At 36.6% G+C, this 22,399-nt stretch overlaps 2 long non-coding RNA genes across 2 annotated transcripts in view; one reads left to right on the top strand and one right to left on the bottom strand.

Annotated features, from left to right (window-relative positions):
* Positions 1-13,992, bottom strand: part of LOC139966688 (uncharacterized) — a 38,260-nt gene extending 24,268 nt beyond the window's left edge. The window contains exon 1 of the long non-coding RNA XR_011792734.1: positions 13,691-13,992. This is a non-coding gene — a long non-coding RNA (uncharacterized lncRNA). The remainder of the gene's footprint in view (positions 1-13,690) is intronic.
* Positions 217-21,953, top strand: LOC139966684 (uncharacterized). The gene is made up of 8 exons (XR_011792729.1): positions 217-843; positions 4,559-4,597; positions 16,625-16,756; positions 18,773-18,790; positions 20,349-20,375; positions 20,688-20,705; positions 21,394-21,411; positions 21,944-21,953. It is a non-coding gene; the product is annotated as an uncharacterized lncRNA (long non-coding RNA).
* The last annotated feature ends 446 nt before the right edge of the window (positions 21,954-22,399 follow it).

Genomic DNA, 22,399 nt, shown 5'->3' with positions numbered 1-22,399 from the left:
TGTCGATCATTTTAATCAATTCACCGATGATGTTTCAACATTTTTAAGTATAGAGTCGACCTGATGTTAGGCGTGTCATTGACCTAAACCTGGATATTGACAGAATGGCACTGGACTCTGGCTTCCATGGCATTACTTCTGCGAGTCAACGGACTTACATTCTGTTGAACATCATACATAGCTGCTGCAATTTCTTGAATGTCAATTGGCACATGTTGTGGCCAACACGCTGGCTCTAACACTGTTTGTCGCAACAACGTTTCATATTTCGACTAGTTTTGTTATTCATCGTTGCCATTATCATTGAGGAATCACAAACAACCGATGAATTACAAACAGTGTAAAACTAATGTGGTCGATGTTTACGAACACGGTTCACTTCCTGCAATTAATATGATCCATGGTTCAGACATTAATATGGCAGGAGGAGTTTTCGCTACGCGTGAGTCCAGCCTGATAATTCATTCTAAACCGTTTACCTAAAAATAGCTCTCAGTGACACTATTGGCTGTAACGTTACATGCCGGTATGTAACGGAAAGGAGACAGTAAACTTGTGCATATTCAGTCCTGCTTCTTCAAGATACGTGAGCGATTCCATTTACTTTCCATTTTGATTACAACGATCATTGGTCTTGAATTTTGACGAAATCTATATTGATGTAAAACCTCGACCTCGGAGAAGAAAGATTATGTTCCTAAAAGTCAAAGGGATGCAAAACTGACAACTCAGCAAGAAATTGTAAAAAGATAAAGTCATCATTATTAAAGGCATTGAAGACTCGCCCAGTGAAGAGTATATTCAGACGATCGAATAACACCTTATACAGAAGACCTCATAAAAGTAAGTTCCCAATTAGCTTATGAGAAAATATAAGTTTGTTATTTCAAGTAGCTGCACGTGGTATGTCACTGTAAAACATGTGCAGAAGCCATCACCGTATGATGGGCCATTGGTAACATATCATGGGGGAAGGGGTGTGGGGCGGGGGATGGGGATGGGCTTATTATACCAGTTTTAATCGACATATCATCGATTTTTCTCATTAGCATATTTGATCTCAACGATTTCGGGATTGATTGACAGCTCTGGTGTATTTCAGATATTTCAAGTTCCCGTGTTGAAGGCATGCGAAAATTTCAAGTTTTGTGCGTGAGTTTTATGTTCACCGGAATGTGGTTAGACATTAATAACTGCGATCATACCGACTTTAAAATTCGTATATGTCGAATTAAATTGGTATTTGTCGCTTTGTCCTGGCATAAGTCGATATAGGTAAATATAGGTATATCTCGACTCCCCTTGATCCAATCAACCGGTTCCAGTGTCTTGCAACCCGTAAGAAGACTGTCAATAACACTAGACATTCACATCGCGTATACGGTGTAGCGCCCCATCTAGACCACAAAAGACATACCTTCTTCTGCCCCGTCAAATTTCCCTTACCTGCAACAAATTAGTTTTCATGTAGCCCCAAGTATATATAGTTATAACGTTAATCTGCCATTGGCCGAAACCATTACATTTTCTTAAAAAAAAAAAAAACATATCAGTGGATAAGCTACATTTTTCAGATGATTGCATATTAGGCTTGTCGTATCAGCATTTATAAAACTGAAGAAGGTACTTCCTGTTCGTGCTAAAATACCCATTTGGGAGAAAGAAACATAGTAATACTGTATACAAAATGTGCAGTAACCTGCGTTAACTCGGTCATTGTGCGTTTGTGCATAGTGCACAGACTGTGCAGTGACCAACTGACCATGCATTAAAACGGTGTTTGCGCGTTTGTGCATAGTGCATACAGACTGTGCAGTGACCTGCGTTAAGGCGGTCTTTGCGCGTTTGTGATGCTATTCTAAAATTATGGGATGGTACTTCAATGAAATAAGGCGTACTCCAAGATTGTTTTCACGAAATGAACTTTTAAATATTAGACGTATTTCTTTTTTAATGATTGTTCACACTGTTCTAGAAAGTTTTTTTCCGGAACCTTTTTTATTTTATTAACGACATTACCCATCAGCCATGTTAAAGAAAATCTGCAAATTTTCAAATATATAAACAGTAATTGTTCCTCTTTGATTTTTTGTTGTTGTGTGTGTGTAGAATCTGGCTAGTCCAGTGAATCAAAACTCCAGGTATTTAACTCCATTAATGAATCTTAACTGTGCAAGTATTTTACAAATATATGATATCATGTAGAAATTGTCTATAATATCAACGAAGAAATGCTTTAAGACAAATGGACGTTAAATGTAGAACAGAATGGCAACTGAAGAAGAATTAATAAACTTGTCATTAAGTCATCGGACGATGGTTCCTACCATCTTCAAGAGATCGTATGTTCGTATCCAGGTAAAGAGGTATATAAGCTTTATGTTTAAAGACCAATCTTAAATTACCCATGCAACAATGTATATACTTTCCCTTTCTATGAAATTGATTTTTTTCTTTTTGCTGATAAGGTTTACTAGGCCAAGTTCTTTATGTAGGCCTACTAAAAATATCCATAGGAAATGTTCTTGTTTTGTGAAGGGAATATGTGGAGAAAATGTATCCTTTCCTTCATGGAAATGTACTTTGCATATATGGATTTATCCTTACAATAATTGACAACAAAAAGGCGGGTAAACAAAAACATGTTTACATTTTAATTTTAACTGTACTCATATAGCTAAGCGATTGCACAACAAACGACATCACCCGATACACACAGAGAACACAGTTACTAATGTAAATCTTAAAGTTTCGTACCGGTAAGAACTGGATCTAGCTATAAAACGATAGCATGTGCTATTATAATTACAGTAACAACTGAGGATATGTGTAATTCCAACAAATCCAGTTGTTGGGATTTGTTGGGATTACACATATTTTCAGTTCCTACTGTGAACCTAGTAGCACATGCTACCGATTTATCAGATTTGTCAGCACAATCCAGTATTTACTGTGGTACAAAACTTTGAGATTTACAGTAATTACTGCAATCTCTGTGTGAATCGGCTGACGACATGGCCATTAGCTTAGTGTCTACAAATGTGAAAATTTGATTCAATTTTTTTTCCTTTAGATACGTGAAAAAGCTATAAAAATGTTAAAAAGCACTTTGAAAAGGATCAATCTGAACAGAACGATAATCAAACTGAAACAAACATATCTAGAGAGCGAGAAAGCAAAATTCAATTCAAATCGTAGCGGATAGTAGAATTAAAAGTGTGCACGTTTGTGCACCTGTTTTGTCTCTTCTGACTGAGGACTTGAGGGAAGGAATTCTAAGCCCTAGTAAAGTTGCCATCAATCATCTTACGGTTCCTACCATCTTCAAGAGATCGTTTGTTTGTATCCTGGCAAAGTTTGTATATAAGCTATTACATTTAAACACAAATCTTAAATTACCCATTCAACTATGTATATTATAGTTTTCTCCTTAGAAAGTATGAATTTTTATGGTGAAGTGATCGGCCAAGTTCTTAATGTACTTAATCCGTAATGCTAACGATATACAAATACAATAAATTCGTATGACGCAATGACAACTGAATGAAAAGACAAAAATACAGCAAAAATTAAGAAAGAAAACGCTATTATCAATAGTTGCAATAATTCATTTCAATTGCGAATGATTTTTCAATAATGTATATAACATAACATAACATAATGTTATTGTCTGATTGATTGATTGATATTGAATACTGTGGTGCAACTGATTGACTAACTGACTAACATCACACATATGATGGAAGAACATATTATCCACCTGTACATCGTTCTTCCCCTATTTCTCTCCCTAACCCCCCCCCCCCCTCAGGCGCGTAGTCAAGGGGGCGAAGGGGCGACCGCCTCCCCTCCCCCTTGAGCATATTTTTTTATGATATCGCTAGTAATTTCAAAATAGAAAATGCTTAGAAGCAACTAACAAGGCCTGGAAAGTGCCATTTTCAGCGATCTGGTAGGCATTTTCGGCCAAAATTTTCTTGTATACGCTTCGCGCCAACTCATGGTGGCGATACGCTTTAGATATTTTGCCTACAAGCTTCGCCTCTCCCTTGGCAAATTCCTCCCTACGCGCCTGCCCCTCCCCCCACAAGCCCCAAAGACCCCCAAGCCCCAAGCCCCCCAACAAATCCCAACAACTGGATTTGTTGGGATTACACATATCCTCAGTTGTTACTATAACATAACAGCACAGGCTACCGATTTATAGCAGGAACCAGTTTTTACTTTGGTACAAAACGTTTAAGATTTACAGTTAGTAAACTGTGTTCTCTGTGTGTATCTGGTTGTCCAGGAGATAACTGAGTATGTATACTTGGTTTCAGTTGGGTATGGTGATTGTTGCAGCTTGCCGTTTAACTTTCGTTCGAACGTCATTTATAGTTTCCGCTCATGTATACAATGTCGAAATTTCTGCCCATTGGATGTAAAATAGACTTCAAAAGTCAGGACTAACCAATCAGGTGTTACGATTTCGGTGATTTTTTTTTAAATTATGACATAATTGAAGTTTTTGAAAAGGCAGAAACCCGGCATTCTAGAATGTTATTCGTGATTTCAGATTGTTTGAAGAAACTGGTTTCCCAACTCCACCAGCAAGGTAAGATATTTCATTTTTAACATAAAACATATGTGCATCCAGCTATATGTTATTCTTATTAATGTCATTTGGTCAATAGTAGTAATTCATGAAGTAACTAATATAGGCTAATTTATTCATCAAAATAAACTTTCTTACGTGTCTTTCTTACTGTAAATACCATTCAAAAGTCCCTATTTTCGTGTTGTTTCCTTCTTTATAGACAAGACAGAATAATGATATTTTCTTCACTTTAATTTTTTGAGACAATGTTATCAAGAGTGAGGGTCGGTCTTCATTTATTTTAGACTGCCCTCCATGCCCTTGGGCAGGAATTTCCATGGGGGTGGTGCTGGCACTGAAGATGTGGACTCTTTTAGTGAACACCATCACAGGGAGAGGGGTCATTCTTTTTATGGAAATGCAAAATTGTGCTATGTTTTGTAACCATAACAGTATTTTGTGGTGATAATTGACGCAGTTAGTGTAAACGTCCCCCTCAGAGCGAAAGAGCATTCTCTACACCCTTGAAAATGTAGACCTTTAGAAATTTAGGGGAGAGGGGTGGGGAAGGGGAGGAGTAGGGAAAGGCACGAGGTGTGCACGGGCCGGATAGGTCTCTTGACATCTATGTTTGTACAATTGTAAAACACGGTGTCTTCCATTTATTTAATTTATTCATTCCAGTATAAATATAAATTATATAAACAGGAGTCTTAAAATACGTAAACAGGAAGAATAACTAACATAAAAGGGGGGGGGGGGGGGGAGAAGGTAAGAATATATGATTTCATATAAAATAAATCTACACTTCAACAAGTTAATACATACAACGATAAAAACAGACTACAACAAACACTTCCGAGTGCTCGGACTAGATGTGTTAAGCAGCACGGTATATTAAATCTTTTCTGTAAACTTGTGTTCTGTATCGCGGCAAGATGTGGGGATTTCATAGATTTCTATTCCATTTGTGCAGAAGACCTATCAGTACATTAAACAAAGAGGGACTCTGATCACTGTGAATCTTATTAGCTATTCTACTTGGGGTGGATTGATATATATACGCTAATAGGAGTATGCCACCTTCTTGGTTGCCGACCAGTTGTGTGTAAATTTGCCAAACGAACGGTGGGTAATATTTTGTTGCTTCAATGCGCTAGTTATGGGTGATAAAATGTTAGTTCGAATATGTCACAAAATGCGTGAATTAGGGAATCATCAGGTACCTTCCCCGTAAGTATCAAAGAAATTTATCAAAGAAATTCACAACGATTTCAGAGACGTCAGTCTTCTACACTGAAAACTTAAATTGGTTCACCGACTAACATAACGTTAGTCCATCTGGTGCCTCTCCCGACTAACATAGCCTTAGTCAGTTGCTATACCGACTAATTCATTCCTTAGTCAGTTGGATTTCTTAGTCGGTCATCTTAGTCCGTCAGCTTAGTCGATCAACAATTTGGTAGTCGGTAAATGTATATTAGTCAGTTACATTAGTTGGTGACATTAGTCGGTCTTTACCGACTAATTTATATGAGCCACCGACTAGTTTATAGCAGGTTTTACATTAGTCAGGATGGTGCCTCTCCCGACTAACCTTTCTCAGTCGGTATCGACTGACTAGTTGCACTGACTAGAATCACTGAAAGAATTGAACCCGACTAGTTTTACTGACTAGCATCACTGAAAGAAAAGAGAGCAGAAGAAACACTAATAATGTGTACGTTGGCAGTATTTATTTCTGATAAAACTTCTGATGTCTACAAAGGCTGACTTTCGACAGATAGAGAAGAAATCACTGTAAATAAAATCTGAAAATCTGTTTTTTTTTCCCAACAAAGTTAAGACAAGTTAATGGATCAAACATGAATCGCAAAAGTATAGCACTGCACAATAATGCAAAGTTGAATCTTGGGCAAGGGTTCCTCATGACTTTCGTTTTAAAGTGGTACCCCAAATCGACACCAGTTAAGTCTTCACGAACAAAGAGTGTTTCTCTTAACTACAAATGGCCTCCCACTTGTCTTCAGGAAGCCAAAATCTGCACCATTATTGACCTGTGAACAGAAAATATGATATACGTGTAAGCACAGATACAAATATAGCACATGATAACTCACATTATCATAAACATACATTTACATTAAAATTTTATAACATATTGGGAGGTATACATTTAAATCTAGGTCCCTCAAATTATAAGCCAGGAATAGCAGCTTTACCAAATTATTATTAGCTTTGCACAGCATAACACCAAATTATTTCTCAAAGCTTAATAATTATGTTAATCATGTTAATAATGATCCCAATAGACCGGGATTCCAGAGGGTTTGGTTAGCTGGGAAGGTAACCAATTGCCTTGTACATCACAATGTTCACAGTGCATTCCTGTATATGAAACCTGACGACTGGCAAACCGACTGTGGTGGGTGTGGCTGGGAGAGCAATTTTAAAGTCACCTGATAGCTAACCTAGATCAGTTTTCATGGTAACACATCAAAGTAAGTACAATGTGTCAGGTATGGCCCCAAGAGCAACAAATGGCCATTGCCAGTAATTATTGGTGGTGGGGTACCCCTGCCAGTGATCTATAATTGACCCCTCAAGGCTGACCTAGGTCAGCTCATGAGGTAACCACTTGAAACCTACTGGAAAATGTTGGTTAGGACTTCAGATACAACTGATGGGCATTGCCAGTAATTTTTATTGGTGGGGTACCCCTGCCAGTAGACCCCCAAAATGCCCATCCCCCATTGACCTAGATGAGCTCATGATGTAACCAGTTGAAAACTACTGGAAAATGGTATCACTTCATATGTAAGGGATGGGCATTTCCAGTAATTTATATTGAGGGGGGGGTACCCCTGCCAGTAGACCCCCAAAATGCCCATCCCCCATTGACCTAGAGGGTAACCAGTTGAAAACTACTGTAAAATGATTGGCAGGACTCTATATGTAAGGGATGGGCATTTCCAGTAATTTATATTAGTGGGGTACCCCTGCCAGTAGACCCCCAAAATGCCCCCCCCCTCATTGATCTAGGTCAGCTCATGATTTAACCAGTTGAAAACTACTGGAAAATTATTGACAGGATTCTATATGTAAGGGATGGGCGGACTCTGGCAGTGGTGGCCCACCAATATAAAATACTGGAAATGCCCATCCTTACATATGAAGTGATACCTATCATTTTCCTGTAGGTTTCAACTGGTCAAATCATGAGCGCACCTAGGTCAATGAGGGGATGGGCATATTGGGGGTCTACTGGCAGGGGTACCCCACCAATAACAATTACTGGCAATGCCCATCCCTTGTATCTGAAGTCCTAACCAACATTTTCCAGTAGGTTTCAAGTGGTTACCTCATGAGCTGACCTAGGTCAGCCATGAGGGGTCAATTATAGATCACTGGCAGGGGTATCCCACTGGTAATTACTGGCGATGGCCATTTGTTGCTCTTGGGGCTATACCTGACACATTGTACTTACTTTGATGTGGTTACCAAGAAAGCTGATCTAGGTTAGCTATTAGGTGACTTTAAAATTGCTCTCCCAGCCACATCCACCACAGTCGGTTTGCCAGTCGTCAGGTTTCATATACAGGAATGCATTGTGAACATTGTGATGTACCAGGCAATTGGTTACCTTCCCAGCTAACCAAACCCTCTGGACTCCCGCTCTACAGATCAGTGAAAATTTGACCAAACTTATGAAGCTTGCACGTAAATGATATACTAGACTGTTTTTTTTTTAAAACAGGTTATGAAAAGTATCTTAAATATCATTAAACAGTTGGGTACAATAGTTAAACTCACTCTTCCATCTTTTTTCTCTATGGTATTTGTTCCTTTGCTTTTTGGACTCTTGGATAAACTCTTTTGTTCTGCGAAGAGTACCAATATATCATCTTAAAACATGTCTTTAAGCCATATATAACTCAGTCCTCTTCTGTTGTTGCCTCCACACTGGTGTCGTACATCACAGGAAACCTCACCCTTGACTTAGATATTTGGCTTTTCAATTCCTGCTGGAAAAAAGAAACAGCAAAGTATTCATCATTTGAAAAAAAAATTAAATAAAGTTGTCACCACAAAGTTATGTGAGATTTGCTTCCACTATAGTCTCAAAAAACAATCCCAAAGTTTGAAGCAGACTGTATAAAGCTGAAAATTTGAACGAGAGTGTCATCACCATTGCAACCAGAATCAAACATGGGCTAAATCTTTGTTTGTTTTTATGATCTTTAAAAATATAAAATTTTAGAAACAGAAATGCACTGAGCCAACTTATTTATAGGCCTAATCGTTTTTAGTTGTTATTTTGCTTGCTCACATAACAAGCCTGTTTAGACCTAGGCTAGAGGAGAATCAGTACTTTGTTACACTAAGTTTGTCTTTCGGTCGTTTTGATTTAGTCTTACTAGTAGTAATAAAGTATATAATGGACCGGCGAAGACTAGAGAATACCCAGAGTTTTAGCTACTGCGTTAAACTGTATCATCTGATCTATTATTTACGTCAATGAGTTTCATTCAATCTAGGATCAAAAAGAGAAAACTAATTAATCTTAACCTTTAAACTTTGCTACTAAACAGATATGCTTGAATTACAAATAAATGTCAAAAAACATCATAATCTAAGAATCGATGCATATACACATACATAAACAGAATAATTTGAATTCGCGCAAGTGAACCCTGCACTACATTGGACAGAAAAAAAACGTGCAATTAGACCAAACTAAACATACTAAATTTTCCGTTACTTCTACATAAAATATCAATACAAATACAACAACTTACTCTTTTGGCAGTATACTAAAAGCACATGTTATAATAACTTCAGACTATCAAGCTTTCATGAGAAAAAACGGTTAATACTTCTTACAGTAAGCAAGTCGACCGTGAAGGAATGTCGCAATTGTTTCCTGGGTGTGACCGGAAATTAAATACTAAAAAATGATAAATGAAAAGGTTAAATACAACTGAAGCGTGCATCCTGACTGCTCGCAACATATAATACCGTTGACTATCCAACATAATTTGTTCAGCCTACTGTGACTGTACGTTTGAAGGTCTAGCCTTGCTTATTCAATATCGCAAAGCCTACCCATTTAGATTCACATGGGAAATTACAGGAAATCTTTACCAAATGAGTGTAGACTTCAAATAAACTATTGAGCCTTATAGTTCCAGCATTTGTTTGGGAATAAATTAGAAGATTATGTGCCACTGTTCAATCTAGCCCAATACACACATAACACATTGTTAATTGGTGTTTAGAATGCACACTTTAGTGTTGAGAATGCACTGCAGTACCCAGTAGAAGCCTATAGGCTACTCACTGTCATTGCACTTGTGTATTGCGAAACGCCAACGTGACAACGGTAGCGTTACACTAACCATAATACAGTACTAGTGCCAGTGGCCTAACAATTAACTTTAATTTTACCTTCAAGTTAAAGGAATAACAGGTAGGCCGATGATGCAGTTAATACCTCCATTCTTCTAAAGACCTTCTTGGGTGATTTACGGTTGAAAGTTGCTTAGAGTGATCGTATGAAACTATGCCAAGTCCAGCAAGCTGCCGTTGCCTCTCGGTTTCCAAATTAAAGTGAATCGAATTGGGTTAAAATACATTAGTCCGTCGACACCGACTAAGCTACGATTATGGCGTAAATCGGGTGTCCGTGTCGTTCTTAGTCCATGGGTTAAAATACCTTAGTCCGTCGCCACCGACTAAGCTGCGATTATATTTTCCTTAGTCAGTGTAAACTGACTAAGAAGCAGCGATGAAACGAAGATTTTTGCTAGTTCGTGTGCATTGACTAACGTTACAAACTAATTTAACGTTAGTCCGTGGCAATATTGACTAGTTTATTTTTTCAGTGTAGTTTCGCGGAATTAGAAAGGACCAATATGTTAGCGTCCGCTGTTGATTTAGGTCGTGACTGACGATACCAATTACGTAACCAAGTTTTACCAGAGGTTTAATTGTGTATAAGCCAGCAGATTTTATACAACCTTTTGGATTTTTTTTTTACTTTTACGTATATGAGTTGTTATGTATAGCAACACACTGAGATTACCATTTTGTCACAAAATAACGTTTGCCATGAACAGAAATCATGACTAAGATACACAGATTTATAACACATTTTTTGGTCTTTATCATAATCATACACACACGTAACACATTATAATGTATGCTTACTTGTGAAAGTATATCAATTTAAGCACATTTAAAATAAGTTCCTTCAATGCCAGAGAACTACGTTCTGAAGAATGACACGTTAATCATCCATTCGCCAAAAACCCTACCGAACCAAGAAAGGCATTACTTTAATACGTAAAAGTATTGATAATCAGTATCTTAAATCCCGATCATTGTTTGCGAGTACACCTTGTCGAGTGGCTTATTAAATTATGAAACATTGGGCTAATCAACAGCTGGCAGTCCTCAGAATCATTGAAAGCCTATGAGGTCGAGAAAAAGGTCCACGAAAACTTCAGGTCATGTGAATTTGCTTTGCCAGGCTAGACTGTTTATTGTAGAGACAGTATAATACTGTATAAAAGTGGCTCGGTTACGAATACCGTCAACGGTATATATCACCTGCGGCTTCTTCCAAGCACCCCCCCCCCCTCGCCCTTCTCAGCTTGTTATAGGGGGCAAACATGTCTAAACAGGCAGTGGCGGAGCGTCCATACAGTCAGAGGGCGGATCCCCCCCCCCCCCTGACGGACTCAAATGGACTGCTGGCGCCCTTTTCAGGTTTTTACCACTTTTTACTTATTCGCAATTATTGACATTTTTATTGCGCTCTCAAATACCTATTGACATTTGTAACATTTTTTTGGTGTTATTTTCTGACAATGTGGCGATGACACCTATTTATTCTTCGTTTATCTGCAAATTGGCAAGGCCCAGAAAGGGTCATTTCCGGCGATCTAGGGAGTATCTTTACTCAAAAAAATTATGTACGCTCCGCGCCAACCTGTGGTGGCGCTCCGCTGAGATAGTGTCGAAAGCGCCCCTACAGACCATTCTCGCCCCCCTTACCAATACCCCTAGCTCCGCCACTTGTAAACAGGTGATACCAAAAAGCTGTTTGGTTATGAGAAAAGATTGCCCAGAGATTCAGAATGGTTCTGGGTATTTCTACCAGAAAACCAATGTCACATCAAGTTAACAAATTGATATACTAATCTTAAGATCATTCCCTCACGTCTGTAGACACTGAAAATGTCCAGCACGAGAAACTGGTACAAACTAGTACGATTTAATCATTGGATTATTGAAAGAGTTCAGTATATTACATATTATAACGTTTGGCTTCTGTTTCGCTTTCTTCATCCAAAATGCTAAGGAAAATGCGTTCAATACTATTATTCTACCACATGTGATCTATGCAGTGCCTGTCTGTTACCATTTCATATAGCAAATCGACAAAAAAAAAAGAATAATGAAGTTTCTGAAATACACATCAGCTATAAATGTATAGATTCTAATCTACTTTTAGATAAAGCAAATGCTACTGCAAGAACTCAGTTTACAATACTTGATACTTTTGATACATGGCAAGAAAAAGGTCAAACTGTCATCGAAGTACTCAGTTTTGGTGGTTCAAGCCACCTCAGATCACTCAATAATAATAATAATAATAATACGTTGCGAATTTGAGAAGAATGAGACCATGTTTTATGTTTTTGTTTTCAAAACACATTTACTTTAGTTTTGGCCGAAGTTAAGCAATTCATTCTTGCAGTCATAGGTTGGTTTACAAAACATTGATAATTTAAATTGGTCAGTTTTTAATAGAGTCCTTAGGAATTTTGCATGATACAGCGCAGTATCATGGAAATATTTTGTAACAGTATGTGTGTGAGTTTCACCTAATTCCATCAGTACATAAAATGAATAAATCGATAAATATAAAAAAATTGATAAATCGTGAAAGATCCTTAATGAATTTGATTTTGCAAGACAGTATTAAACGCACTTGAAAAGTCAATAAAAAGAACCTTTGTTGTAGTAGTTTCCTTAAAATCTAAAATCTACAACATATTGGATCTATAAAAGCACATTATCAATACAAGATACACATTTCTTGTAGGCAAACTGACACCCACATTGTATGTCTGTATGCATGCATGTATGTATGTATCTTAGATCCTCCTGCAATTAGGAACTCGCGAAGAAGCATCATTGCATGGCTTATCAAAGCCGCAAGCTGACCGAAGTCAGTCTCTTAGATTCATATTTAACGTCCATGATTATGAACTGTCATTTGTCAACAACTCTGTAACTGGACTACATACATTAATCTTGGAGTGACTCGAACTTGGGACCTTATGATTGAAAGGCACCGGCGTTAACCACTGAGCTAACACTCATAGATTGCTCTAAATTATCCATTAGGCCGACTTAGAAGGAGCTTTTGCATACTATTAAAAGCAACACTTGCTAGATCAATTGATAGAAAATTGTTTGCAGTATATGGATTCTTTATCTTGCTGCTTATAAAGCTGTTATAAAGCAGTTTTCCACACACGGGGTATTAAACTATTTTGAATGCTTTCTGGATAGATATATGTAAAAAAAAAAATTGGTGCTAACTCATTTAAATATTATATAAATATCCACCAAAGAATATTATCTGACCCACACGCTACACCTCTTTTTTTAATTTTTCTACATTTGCATGCGTAAATTTGCAATCGTCTGCTCCAGATGGCAGAATTTTTTCTTGGAGACTGTCAACATTCGCAGTTAGTCCATACGGAAAAGTGAACTATACTGCTTTTTGTGTGCGTAATTACCCTTTGCATGCCTGCTCTATTACCTCTGCATCGTCTAAGAATAGACTATTTTTTTCAATGTATTCATTAACTGTGAATCAATTGAATAGGTTTGCATACCATTTAGTATACTATGTAAAGTCTTGCTACTATAGTATTTTCGTATACTGTGTAAAGTCTTGCTACTATAGTATAGGCTTCAATGCCTTTCCGTGTAGTTTCTGTGTTACCTGAGTGCATAATGTCGTACACGGCAGCCAGTGCAGAAAAGATAAAAAATCTCTGACATAAGGAAAGAGTTTTAACAGCTCACCCAATTCTTTAATTTCCCAAACGAAAGCATCGTCATAGTAAGTATAACAACAGCATGCGATCTACCGTCACCAAAATATCGAATACACATCTCAAAGAACAACAAAATAATTAAAACCACAGAAGCTATATACATATGTAGGCAGCTCGAATCAAGCGCCCTTTAAAGTTGTAGACTTAATTTAGACAAAGCTCATTGTTTCCGTTCCTCACAATTAATTCCTCTACAATCAAAATTTATTTCACATGAATGTAAAAAACTGAATAAAAGTAAAACCGAACGTTATGTAAATATAATATATTAAAGACTATTTTATTTGATCACAAAACATGAAATACATACATATATATATATATATAAATATATATATATATATATATATATATATATATATACACAGATATCATGAATTCATGACTCATATATTGTTTAGAGATAACTTTTGCATCTACACAGAATTATCCCATAACTTGTAGAACAATGCAAATTGACAAAAACATTTTTTTCAATAAATAAAAAGAACAAACAATAACTCATTACATTTATGTTTTGGAATGTATTACCGATATTTATTACAGTCAGGGATGTATGCAGGTGGGAGCAATGGGAACGACCCCCCCCCCACCCCACCCACCCCTCTTTCAAATTTCTCGCTACGTCCGTGATCTAAGTTTCTATGGTGGAGTAAACCGCTGGTTAGTTGCTAATCCAGATAAACGTAATGATTGTAACTCACATAATATACCTTTGTTATGTTTTGTGTCCATATAACATGATTTGTTTAGAATGCAGTTTTGTCAACCCCCCACCCCTTACCCTTCCCTTCAAAATAATGTACACCTAGTATCATAAACTACAAATGCCCCTTTATGGTAATAAAAGGTACCATATGTTTTCATTTTCATAATTTAAGTAAAACTGTCCTTTTGTCATATCATTGTTTTAAAAATTGCTCTTTCCTAATGGATCAACGCACAGTAATAATAAAATAAAAAAAGAAAAGCATTTTGTTGAAAGATATTCAAATCTTCGATATAGTTGTACTGAATACATGTGGAGTCTATTTTATCTGGAGCAAAAAAGTTGAAAAGAAAACTGTTGTGGTTTGTCCCATAATCAAAGTCGCGTGTCTCACTGCCTTTCGAAATCTGTATCCCCTCTTCCCCACCAAATTGTAGCCTACCCTCTTCTGACGCCCCCCCCCCCCACCCCGCTCAGACTTTCTTAGATGCATCACACAATTGCACAAAATTGTTATACCTATATTCAGTGATTAAGAACATAATCATGGGTGCGTTTATCAGATTATACCTTCGACTTTAAACAAAAAAACGGTTTGAAAAACAGACATTCAATATCATTGCCAATGTATAGGTAGTATAAGACGGAAGTTTCTGACCGATTATCGAAAAGTTAAAAAAAAAAAAAAAAACAATCTTCGAGCTTGCTCTGTTTTTGCTGGTCTATTAATGCACGTCAATTTTACCCCCATCTTGGTTTTCCATTGCCATCTTGAAGATTTCCTAGAAATGAGTCGTTATGTGAGGATAATCGTAAATGTTAATGAGTACTTTTTTTAGAAAATATATAGAGAATTTATTTTTATAAGATCTATTGGGTTTCATTCATTTTTTTTTTTGTGGGTATCCGGATAATGTATATGAATTCTGGTATGGTTAAAATCTGTATGTAGTACGCAATAAATAACACTGACTTCCACTTTAAAAAATTAATATGTCTAGTTCAAACCAAGTTTTTTTTTCAATTTATAAGGTAAATATGTTATGAACTTTTATAACTTTAGAAACCTGAATTAAAGTCAATCATTAAAATTCGTCCTCGATTAAACATTAGACAATCTTGACATAGTTTTTACCAGTTAAGCAACTTCGTATTTTCAGTATGTAAAGACACTAAACATAATGTTTGGGGTGATAAACGTTGAAAATGGACTGTTTTAAGAAAAATAAATGAACGCCTAATAGCCTGATTAATCGCTCATACACGAACTTAAAAAAGGTAACATTGTTAAGTTTTACAAATGTAACCGATAACGGTAGTTTGAGTCAACGTAATCATGGTAAATTAGTTATGATTATTCTTTTCTTTTTACAATGAACAAGTTCATTTATTCACAGAAGAAAGTGATATCCTTAAATCAAACTGGCGTTGTGATCTATAGCCTTGGATCATATTGACAGCTAGGGGATCATTTCAATTGTATCGCACATTACAGGAACATTATAAGAATAATACTGACTAAGACAAAACATAGAAATTCAAATAATGGTCTTGACTTGGCGTGATTCAACATCGTGGGTGGAGAAGTTGATTTAAGGGCAAGTGTTAGTTGGATTATACACTGTATGTATATTGTTTGTGTGAAAGGCATAGGTTAGATATTCATTATTGTTGCCTGAAGGATCCCCATCTAAGGACATTACAGCTCTACCCCCCCCCCATCACACCCCACCCCACCCTCTTTGTACCGTAGGTTGTTGCGTCATCTTATTCTACCTTGCACGATTCAAAAGAAAAATGTTTCTATGACAAAGATGAGTAGAGAAGTTTACAACTTGCAAAACGGCAAATTCAGGAAGCACAGTGAGGTAATTAATACAACTTATACAAGACAAAGGAGTAAGGGTGTGAATTACTTAAATAAACATGATAAGTTATTTCTTCATCAATCGCTTTTTTTTAAGTTTGAGCTGTACATGTGATAAAATGTTTTGTAAACTTGCCGTTGCCAACTCAGTTGTCTCCAAATGGCCATGATAATCCTACCCCCCATCCCCCACCCTCCTCTCTAAAAAATAAAGGAAAGAAAAAGAAGCATACATAAAGGGGAGAACTTCACGATACAATTGTACCATGAAACTCTTCTGGACTAACTACTAACGACTTGCTAATCTTCATCCATTGTTTATACAGTTCTGCGTAACTTCTGAACAGAGGTGAACAAAGGAACAAAATAAGCTACATTGCACACGTTGAACGACACTATGAAAGTCTACGCCCTCCTATGGATTATGGTATTAGTATGGGTTGTTGCTGACAGCGCCAGTAAGTCCTTTCCTGTTTTACCTCATTTTTATATTCAGACAATGTATTTTTGTGACCGTTTGCTATAAACACGTTTTGTTTTAGTTATACGTGTCATTTGTTGGCAAAGTTACAGAATAACAAAGGAGGCAAAAACTCAACTATCATAATTCATTTATCATTTATAATCAGTTTTTCATTTATATTTAATGATATACATCTTTGTGGTGAACAACTCATCCGGACAGCTCAGAAAAGTCTTGTCCTGTATGAGAGATATCCCATAGTTTAAGAGTCGTGGCTGAGGGGAAGGAGGGGGGGGGGGCTGAGGGGAAATTTTTTAATATGTCGATTGCACTACTAGGATCAAAGCATTTAATTTCTATTTTTCTTTTCTAAATATTTTCCAATTAGAATATTAGCACCTTTGACAACGAAACCAATGCCATCATTAACATCTTGCGTAGAGCTTCAATATTTGAAGCATTTGCAAATCCAATCTCTGTTAAAGCAAAGCTATTGTTATAAATAAAGAGAAACAAAAGGATAAATGAAGCACATGTGGCTTAATACTATCCTATTTCAACTTCCGGCCGTGTGTGTGAAATTTACATTAAATTTGAGATGTCTTTCGAATAGAATGAGATTTTTTTTCTTGTAGCTGTTTTTGGACAAAATTGACTAAGGCAATTATATCTTATGGACTGGTCGCAGGTTTGTGCATGTCTCCATTAAATCGGAATAGGAAGTTGACTTTCAGCAGAAACCTCTAACTAGGAGCAATAGTAGGTGTGGAAATGTTATACTACTGCAAAACAATTGATCGATTCTGAACAATTTGAAAGAAGACATAGTTTATCCTTGAAATGTAGGAAATGATTATCATTGGTAGGCCTACTTGTCTTGATACTTATCTCATCGCTCCAATAGGGAGGATGATGATAATTTCTTTGCCAGTTGGGCCATATTGCTATTTCAGGTACCATAGCAACAGTTGCCATGGTAATGGTTAATTCCTAAGTAGCCACTCTTGGGGATAACCCATCGTGGGACACCCCTGCAGGGTGACCGGAGATCCATGACTGAGGGAGGGATTAAAACGTGTCCGGTGTGTGTGTGTGTGCATGTGTCATTGTGTGTGGATGTGTCCAATTTGTCTCAAAACCACCTCCTAAGCGACTTTCTTAATTTTCTTCAAACTTGGTGCGAAGTTATCGCAGGGTATAACCGCTTGTGTCTCGCAGACCCACGGAACAAAAGGTCAGAGGACAAACTTAGTTAGAATCGACAAAATGGAACTTTCACATGTATAATGGTAATGTCAAATACTATAATAAAAAATATGTGGTTGCCATGGAAACCGAGGTCAAATTTCACGGGGATAAAGGTCAAATGTGCATTTTTTGTGCAATTTTGTGTCACAAACTTCTCCTCCTAAACGGCTGAGCCGATTTTCTTCAAACTTGGTCTGAAGGTACCCCATGCAGGGTGACTCCTTGTGTCAAAGTCAAAGGTGAAGGGTCAAATTTAGTTATGATCGAAGTTTGCTTTCACTCCAAGGGGAAACATTGAATTGACATAGAACCGTCTCATGTTTAATGGAAATGTCAAGTAAAGTACTTTCCTCCGATTGCTAGATTACGTAGCTAACAGTAAATTTGTTCACTTGATATCAATTTTCTTTCATCTTTCATCTTCTTTTTTTCCCCTCTGTAACGATCTTTCCTTCCGGTTCGAGTATAGAAACGGGTATGCTGTCCAATTATGGCTCTTGATACTACTTTGTATTGTTTGTGTTTACTTAAAACTGATAAGAAGCTAGTTTCCTTCAATTCCTTTTAGAATATCTGCTATTCAGCAGCTATAGACTGTTGTTGCAATGTAGCAAAATGATTATCGTTGGTATTTCTAAACTTGTGTATATAATTCATTTTATTCTTTATTTTGCAACAATAATTTCTAATTTCAATATTACAATCTTTAACAATCTTATTGTAGCCTACTTCCTTTTTTTCTCTCTTCCGATCTTTTCTGCAGAAGTGGAGAGAAAATTCGGTATGTCAAACAATTCTGGCTCTTGTTTGTATAGTTTGTGTAAAGTTAAAATTAATTAAAAAAAACAAAAGCTGCAGTTTCTGTCCATGTCTTCTACAAATCTGCTATTCGGCGACACCAATAGAATGTTCAGTTTCAGTGCAAAACTCGAATACATGTGTAAAAGACTTCGTAGTGATCATCTTATATATGAGAGGGAGGAGCATGGGTTGAGGGAGAGGTAGGGTCAGGGGTAGGGGTAGGAATAGATGCAGGGGTAGAGGTAGAGGGATGGTTAAGGGTTGTAACAGAATGCCGTTCTGATTTAATTCAACCGTTTCCAACTTTGGTGGGTTCAGCATGACCCAATTTGAACAAACATTTTCAAAAACACAGGGTTCACGAAAGTGTCACAGAATAGAGGAGATCGGGGGGGGGGGGTGGGGGGTTAGAGTAGACTAAATAATTCCAACTTCTTGTCAAAGTTCATTTAAATTCAAGAACTGCCAATAAGTGTGCAAAGTTACTCACAATGTTAAAAACCAATCCAGATGTCCGAACCAAAATTTAATCTGCCACACTTGTACTTTTTGAAATAGCTAGAAAATGTCCAAAACTGTTACATAACAGTAAATATGGTGGAAAATTTAGCAACTACAGCTTCATTTGATCCGAAATTATGAGCAATTTGACCCGAAAAATACAAACCTCGTGTGTTGAAATCTGCCGGGTTGATAGACTGTTTCTTTCCGTCAACTTAGAAACACGAACCCATTTGTGGATACCCGGATTTGGAAGCGGTGATTGAGTGGTTGTGGTTTAGGTGGGCATTGTAGGAGAACTTTCCGATGCAATTGATGTTTCTTAAATACAATGGTAGCCATCCAGAGTTACATAATGAAATGTGAACTGGGGTGACGTGTGGTGAACGTTTGGGTGGATCGGTGAGTGGAGTATGACTCTCACTTTCAAATATGGGAATTTGTTCTTGTTAACCATGTTTAAAAAATAAAGTTAAAGTTAAAGTTTAAGTTGAAGGTTGACAGTCTTGCTTGAAGCCAAAGTCACCTCACACGACTTTACAACACCTTAAGCCTGGTCATTGGTAAATTTGTCACACCCACACACCAAAGTATGTACCATACAAACAATCCCTCTTGGAGCATGGATGTAAAACAGGTTTTACCTCCTTGCTTGGAGCGAGCACCACAGTGCACAACATCCACGTGTCACATGTGGTACTTCCCATATTATACCATTTATAAACCTGGTTGAAAATGATTCAATGGAGATAAAATGCCTTGCCCAAGGACACAACGTAATGATCTGGCCAAGACTCCGCGACCCTAATAACACAAAGCTAAAGCCTTAACCACTTGACCACAACGCTTTCACCGTAAGAATATACGATCATTGTCGCGCGATATAAACTGAATGCCTAAAGATTCATTTGCAAAATAATAAAGTATTCAAAACTTGGTATAAATAAAATATGATATGATAATGAGATACAAGTCTTATAGCAGCAACCTACACTTATTTCTCACCATTTTTCCTGTTGTCTTGTTGACTTTGGCAGTGAGAAGAAAAGTGTTCTGCGGGAATCGTACGTACAAATATTTTCCTTGCCATTTGTGTTATCGCAGAAATTGCGATACTTTCACTGATGATTAGCTTGAGATATCCTAGTTTTATAACACATTTTATTGAACAATTTATCTGATATAACATATGTAACAAATACTACGCAAGATGGTAAAAAGTACTATACACAAATATGACTGTTTGTATTAGAAGACGTAGCATTTCGACTACTTTGAAATAAAAGAATTCGTAAATTTCATAAAAAAATTCCTTTGCACATATCAACGTTAAATTATTCTTTCTATTTCTACTCTCCTTCGATTTTTTCTCGCAGATCCGAAGTGTTGCAAAAGTGCGTTTAGAGAATATGTTATTACATATTATTCCTACATGTAATGTACTGGGGATGAAGTTTTTATATATACTGTCGACAATTTTGGCAGAACCTGGTATACTAAAATTGCTGTCCACCTCATACATCTCGAGGCACTGAACTAAAACTAGGTGGGTTAGTGGACCTTAGTGAATGCTACCAAATGGAGACCAGTTATCCCAGGGTGATCCATTGTGTCTCGCAGACCCACGGAACCAAAGTTCAGAGGTTAAATTTAGTTAGAATCGAAATATGTATAATGGTAATGTCAAGTACTATCAAAATATGTGGTTGCCATGGGAACAGAGGTCAAAGGTCACGTGTTTAAAGGTCAAAGTGTGATTTTTTAGCGCGATTTTGTGACATGAACTTCTCCTGAACGGCCTTGCCGATTGTCTTCAAACTTGGTCTGAAGGTACCCCAAAGTGACCCCTAGCGTCTCGAGACCCATGTAAAACAGATCAAAAGTGATGGGTCAAATTAGTTAAAATATATGTTAAATGCGTAGCTAATAGTAAATTTGTCAGCGATGAGATATGCAACTCCTTGGATTGCCCTCTTGTTCTTAATTGCAACAACAGTTTCTAATTTCACGAAAATAATATTTAACGATTTTCTTTTATCTTTCATCTTATTTTCTCCCCATCTGTAACGATCTTTTCGTCAGGTTCGAGTTATAAAGAGGGTATGATGTCCAAAGCTAGTTCCCTTCAATTCCTTTTAGAGTATCTGCTATTCAGCAGCAATAGAATGTTGTTGCAATGTAGCAAAATGATTATCGTTGGCATTTCTATCGTTGTCTTGATAATTCATTTCATTCTTTATTGCAACTATAATTTCTATTTTCAAGATTACAATCTCTTAAATCGTATTTTAGCCTATACATATATATATATATATATATATTCTATACTCTCATTTGGTTGTTTTCCGACAGATCCGAATTCGTTAGAATGTTGCAAAAATGATTTAGAGAATATTCATGTTACCTTATTCCTACTATACCAATGACTGGCTTTTTGTTTTACTAGTCTATCTTAAGTTTTTATAATACATTTAAATGAATAATTAAACTTTTTGTATAAGAAGTCGTATAGCATTTCAACTAATTTTTTGATAACTAATTTGTTTAAATGTTTTAATTCCTATGCACATCTCAACATTAATTATTACTTCAATATATCTATTTCTACTCTCCGTCGATATTTGCCTGGCAGAATGTGAAAAAGGTTCGTTTAGAGAACATTCATTATTACCTTATTCCTACATGTGATGTACTGAAGATGAAGTATCATATATATATATATATATATATATATATATATATATATATATATATATATATATATATATATATATATATATACAATTGAAAATGTTGGCAGAACTGGTACTAAAATTGCTGTCCACCTCATACACTTCGAGGCACTGAATTGAAAGCATTGAACTAACTGGTGGGTTAGTGGGCCTTAGTGAATGCTACCAAATGAGACAATAAGAGGTGATAGGCTTAAAATGATTTTAAAATATCAATGGCTTTGATTGGGTGAAAAAATAATAATATATAGCACGAACTCCGTATAGTCAGTAAGATTTCAAACTCGATGGGTGGGTACGCATGATGTGTTGAGTCTTAAATTGGGCAGGGGTAAAATTGGTTAGGCTTAGATGAA

This window comes from Apostichopus japonicus, chromosome 4 (assembly GCF_037975245.1).
Source record: "Apostichopus japonicus isolate 1M-3 chromosome 4, ASM3797524v1, whole genome shotgun sequence".
Taxonomy (NCBI): domain Eukaryota; kingdom Metazoa; phylum Echinodermata; class Holothuroidea; order Aspidochirotida; family Stichopodidae; genus Apostichopus; species Apostichopus japonicus.
This window is presented reverse-complemented; position numbering and strand designations above follow the sequence as displayed.